This window comes from Macrobrachium nipponense, chromosome 12, assembly GCF_015104395.2.
Source record: "Macrobrachium nipponense isolate FS-2020 chromosome 12, ASM1510439v2, whole genome shotgun sequence".
Taxonomy (NCBI): Eukaryota; Metazoa; Arthropoda; class Malacostraca; order Decapoda; family Palaemonidae; genus Macrobrachium; species Macrobrachium nipponense.
This window is the reverse complement of record NC_087205.1, coordinates 97185791-97191911: the sequence shown is the minus strand read 5'-3', so window position 1 is coordinate 97191911 and position 6121 is coordinate 97185791. Positions and strand designations below refer to the sequence as shown.

The following is a 6121-nucleotide window of genomic DNA, read 5'->3' as shown; positions in this document are numbered from 1 at the left end:
GTTCTGCGATTTTTTTTCATTTACTATTCATTGTGATTACAAATTCTTCTTCAACAGTTCATCTCTAGGGATCGTGACGCCTCAACTGGATCAAGTACCGCGAAGCTTCTTTCAAATATTTGACGGCAGAAGAGGCAAGAGAGATTGCAATTAGTGTATACGTTTATGAGAGGCATCGCAATTTCAGTATGACTCGCGGGAGATCGGTGTCTAATGGCCTCAAAAACAGTGGTGGTTCTCATTTTATGCTCGTGATCAAGGGAGATGAGCCGGAAAATGGGCAATGGACAAACTGAAAGCTCAGTGAGAGGAGAGTTGCTGTTAGTCTAAGAGGATTGGCAGGTTATTAAACCAGGCGTTCTTTTAATATGCGAAGAGCAAGACTGAAAAGCAACAACAAAAAAACCAGCAAACTAAATAGATAAATAAATAATTGGAGGAAATAAAGGAGATGCGAAAGGAGTGAAATTCTGAAAATAATATAAAAATTTATATAAAATTAAGAACTTTCATGAGGCGAATAGACGATCACAGCTCTTTGGAAAGGATTTGTTGTAGGCCTTTCATGGATGGAAGCAAATTCACTTATCACTTATCTGGTAACATTTCCATCGCCTGAAGGTATTATTATTATATTTAAACAGAATAAAAACAAAAACCAAGATCCATGCAAGGCTACAGAAATCAAGCAAGACGAAATAATAAATCACAAGGGAAGTTCAAAAGTAATCGAAAGTATTTTATGCCATACAGCGATAAGGCAAATGCAATATAAAGACAATGGCAAAGACATTTCATTCAAATACAGTAAATATAATATATAAATAAAGGAAACGGAGGTAATTAACTTATAAAAGTAAAAATGGGTGACATTACAATATTCTTTTGAGGGTTTTCAAGAATTTTTAAATTATTATTTAAGGCTGATTTAATGTACCTTAAATCCAGGAACCTAATTAAACGAAAGAAAAACAGAGCAAGAAAAATAGAAAAAGGAACAAATGCAAAACCAATAATTGCCCAATACGAAAAACGGAATTATTGGAGAAACTGCAAGCTAAAAATACCTTTCCTAATTTCTCATCAGATAAGAACGATAAAAGCTTCAGAGGATAAATCTTCAGTCATTCGTAGCTAATATTCTAAGGCACCATTTCCGTTCTTAAGTCGAAATCTCTCAAAATAATAAAATTACAATAAACTGGTTCCTGGTCATTAAGCTTGCTATTCATACATAGTCACATAGGTATGGATACGACTCACAGGCACAGACAATCATAAACACACACACACATACACAAACACGCTTGCACACACACACACACTCACACGCACACACACAAAGACTAAGACTTGTCAGAGCAATCAGCCAAGACGTGAGGATAACGAAGCCAGCAAAGAGAGAAGAAGGGTAAATGAAAGGACAGCGAAAGGTAAAAATTGATTGATTGACACACAGTTAACCACCGCAAATTAATCTTAGATTGAAAATATATCAGAAGAAAGTGAGTACGTATCTGCTAAATCACACGTACGTATTCCACAAACTTATAGTAACTCGTCACCTAAAATTCTTTACGTCCTTGGAATTAACCAATTCTGCTTGTTCTAAAAATATACCCATTTACTTTTTAAATCAGATATTTCTAAAGAGTCATCCTGGCCAATAATTTTGAATTGGATCACGAAGAAGAATCTAGACTAGTCACCGAGTCAGTCGAGTAGCTGTACAAATTAGATATTCAAGCTGTCGAAGAAAGTCCTTAATGAGTAACGATTGATATCCTGGATAATAGGTACGATTTTCTAGGCACGGCTTTCAATTAAACAAAATAAAAAAATTTTCTTCGTCCCATCAGCTCGACGTGCTTTCAACAGAATGTATTCAAAGGGCTTAACAAACGTAAATGAAAGGGAAACCCTTGCACTTCGAAGACCTTTAAGATTTTTTTTTAACACAGAGCTAACAATCTTGGGAAGTACTTCGAGCACTTAACACAAGAGGCCTTTTATGTTGCACTAAATGGTCTTATCAGCCGACTGCCTAAAAATACTGTCATTCAGTCAGTGGAGAGAAAATCTATTAAGTCCTCTCTAGAAGCCTTCCCATCAGTCACATGAATAAACCCTTTGACCAAAGATCAGAGGACCTTTTCTTTTTTTCTTGTTAACCATCAATTAACTGTCGAAAAGAACCCTACCATAAAGCTATTTCACTAAGCCTTCCAACAATGTTATCGATTGCTTGAATACTTTCATGGTTATATTCATATAAATATCTTCTCCAAAAGTGAAAGTTTATATTATGCCAGTTTTCATAATAATCCCTCTTTCTCTTCTTTTCGACACATTCATTATTAACATTAATATACTACTACAAGTAGTAGAATTAATAGTAGTAGTATTAGAAATAGGAGGCAGAGAACCATTAGGTAACCAGACAGGTAAACAACGATGGATATATATATAGAGATCGTCTCTTTCTTATTTCCCGACTATTATTAATATTATACAAAAACTGAAATACGTGTCAGCAAAGAATAGAATCACTACAGAAATGCATGGACATCCAGAATTCGTCTGGTAGAGCATACATATTTAACCACATTGATCACAGCCAAGACACCTTGAGCAACTCGACAAAATATACAAAAGGGAAGTTCGGACACCCAGACAATCAAAGAATAGTAAGAAAGACTTGTATATTGTTGGCTATGCCATGACCCAAAGTAAAGCACTAATTTAATCAGAAATTCTGTCATGTGAAAGCATATTTCAAACTTCAGTGTGCTTGAACACAGTTAGTTAACCGGATATGCAAGAAGGAAATATCTGTATCTACAGAGATTATTTTTATTATTCAGATGATGAATCCTATTCATATGGAACACGCCCCCGCCCCCCCAAAGGGGCCATTGACTTGAAATTCTTGAAATTCAAACTTCTAAAGATGACGGTGTTCATTTATTAGAAAGAAGTCACACAAGATATCACTTTTTTTTAAAAACTAAAAAATAAATGAACAAAATAAATCAATAGATATAAAATGTAAGTAAATTGGCAAAATCCAAGAAGATAGCTACACAATGGTGAGACGACCCTGGAGATACATGGAAGGGGGAATTCAGACGCCACTTGACAAATATTCGTATGCAAAAAATAAACTCAGGGATGTTTATTCAACTGCGAAGCAAATACTACAAGTGGAGACCCTTCAGGAGTCAAGGGCCCGAGAGGAACAATGAACTTTGTAATGGAATGGCAGGTTGCGTGTTGACAGAGAGGAACGAAGCAGTTGTTTCTTGACAGGAAAGAAACAGAACAGTTGTCTGTTGACAGGAAAGAAATAGAGAGGTTATCTGTTGACATGAAAGAAACAGCAATTACCTGTTAACAGGAAAGATACAGAGCAATTACCTGTTGACATGAAGGAAACAGAGCAGATGCCTGTTGACCGGAAAGAAAGAGAGCTGTTGTCTCTTGACAGGAAAGAAATAGAGCGGTTATCTGTTGACAGGAAAGAAAGAAAGCAATTGTCTTTTAACAGGAAAGAAATAGAGCAGTTACTTGTTGACAGGAAAAAGACAGAGCAGTAATCTGTTGACATGAAAAAAAAAACCAGAGTAGTTGTCCCTTGACAGGAAAGAAATTGAGTGGTTATCTATTGACAGGAAAGATACAGACTAGTTACTTGTTAGCATGAAAGAAACAGAGTAGTTTCTGTGGCAGGAAAAAATCAGAACAGTTACCTGTTGACAGAAAAAAATCAGAGCAGTTACCTGTTGACAGGAAAAATCAGAGCAGTTACCTGTTGACCGGAAAAAATCAGAGCAGTTACCTGTTAACAGGAAAAAATAGAGCAGTTACCTGTTGGCAGGAAAAAATCAGAGCAGTTACCTGTTGGCAGGAAAGAAACGAAACTGTAACCTTTAAGAGGAAAAAACGAAACCATTACCTGTTGACAGAAAAGAATGAAACGGTTACCCGTTGACAGGAAATGACGAAGCAGTTACCTGTTGACAAGGGGAGAATGAAGCAGTAACCTGCTAAATGAAAATAAGAAAATGGTTACCTGTTGACAGGAAATAAAAATAACGGGGTAGTTAACTGTTAGCATGAAAAAGAAGTCGCAGTTACCTACTGACAGGAAAGAAACGAAGCAGTTACTTCTTGTCAGGAGAAGAGGATCAGTACCTATTGACAGGAGAGAATGAAGTTACCTATTAACAGGAAAGAAAAAAAACTCAGTTAACTGTTGACTGACAGGAAAGAACGGAACAGGTAACTATTAACAGGTAAAAAAATGCAGTTACCTAATGACAGGAAAGAATGGAGGCAGTTGCCTGTTAACAGTAAAGCAATGAAGCATTTACCTGTGGGCAGGAAAGAGCGGAACAGTTAACAGGGGGAAAATATGGAGTTGTTTATTGACAGGAAAGAAACGAAGCAGTTACCTGCTGACAGGAAAAAAAAGAATCAGTTATCCGTTGGCAGGAAAAAAGGATCAGTTACCTGCTGACAGGATAGAAAAGAGCTGATACCTGTAAGGGAAACTAAGCTACGTTCACGAAATGAGACTCCAGGATTCCATTTTGGTACCTGGAAAACGACCCCATTTTCTGATACAAATTTTCCTTCTTGATTTTCATCAGTTTGATTTTCTGAGTATATATTTTTTTTCTTTGAGGTAAACGAAAAAAAAGTCTGTTTGAAAATTAGCGTTTAAACTGGCAAAAGAACAATCAAATATAAAAGAACTTACTGTACCTTCATCGTTAAATGAATCCTTTGTTCTTTTCTTGATATTGTTTTGTCCTCGTGTTCCAGGCTGTGTGTATATTGTTAAAATCAAAATCTCCCTTCTTCGAGACTGCTTTCTTGGGCACTAATCTATTTAGCAGTATCGTAATTTCTTCAAGATAAATGTCTTCCCTTAAAATGCTAATAGTGGGTTTGGCTGTACTAATCTTTTCTTGTTATGTAATCACTACTTTGTTTTCATACGTATAAAATCAAGTGTAAAAATATCATCAAAAACAACTGTGTTAAATCAAAAGAAATGAAATGACAGAGAGGGCCTATTCTCATACCATTTCCATGTTATCAGTTTCTGTTAATAGATCAAAAAGAAAACACTAAAGATATCAACGAATTAACCTCCTCGCATTCTTAATCTATACATAACACCATAAAGCCATCAGCGGAACCGATGCGAATTAATACGAAATCAAATTGACATCCCTCTTGGAAAACGGAACGGGATGCTTGTTTGGAATATTCATGGGGCTTGACAATCGCGGAAGACCCATAATTCTTTGCCGCTTAACAAGTTGGAGCGAGCGTGTGAAACGGGCCGGGAGTCGAGAGAGCGCAGCCTCCTTCGTCTGATGCTGGCAAATAACTGACTCTCTCTTCCCATCTCTGTCTCGGATCTACTACACTTTGATGCCGGGCTGACCTTTCAGTGCATTGTATTCTCTTCTTCTGCTTCTTTTTAAAAGCCTTTTCCGTCTTTTCTCTAATAGATTATAATGAAATGGCGAAATCTGTTTAATCTCCCGTCAAAAAAAAAAAGATGAATTCTTTATTAGTTTTATCTTAGGTATCTCGTTGTCGCCATTATGCAACAGTTGCGCGCTAGTGATTCAAGTTCTGCGACATACTTTCCTAACTTCCTTTCTCTCTCTCTCTCTCTCTCTCTCTCTCTCTCTCTCTGTTGTTTTACCGAAATGCCATCCGATGTGGGTCGCCAGGAGGGATATGTTGCTGTTCGATATGTCATCGATCGTCCTCGCTCGCATAAATCAGGCGGACTTTCCCTGGGATGAACTTGGAATAAAAAATTACAAAACAATAAAAATCTAAAACGATTCCTACATATTTTCACGAGATTCTCCGATCGCCTTCACCATTTGTGAAGGATTCAGGTTACATTCGTTGATACTTTTTTACGATTCCTCCTTTTGATGATTTGCTCTGAGAGAAATATACCCCAAAAAAGTTCGTGATGAATTATGTAGTTGTGACATAACATTAGAGAAAAAGGGCAAAAGAGGGAAGGTTAAGAACAGGAATGACACAAAGAAAGGGGAAGATATAAGATGATGATAAGAGAAAGAGA

At 36.7% G+C, this 6121-nt stretch overlaps 1 protein-coding gene across 1 annotated transcript in view; it reads right to left on the bottom strand.

Moving 5' to 3' along the window:
* The window catches only part of LOC135224690 (potassium voltage-gated channel protein Shaw-like), a 172493-nt gene extending 167114 nt beyond the window's left edge, over nucleotides 1-5379 (bottom strand). The window contains 1 exon segment of the mRNA XM_064263958.1: nucleotides 4768-5379. The gene's annotated coding sequence lies outside the window, so the exon portion shown is untranslated.
* Between the last annotated feature and the right edge of the window lie 742 nt (nucleotides 5380-6121).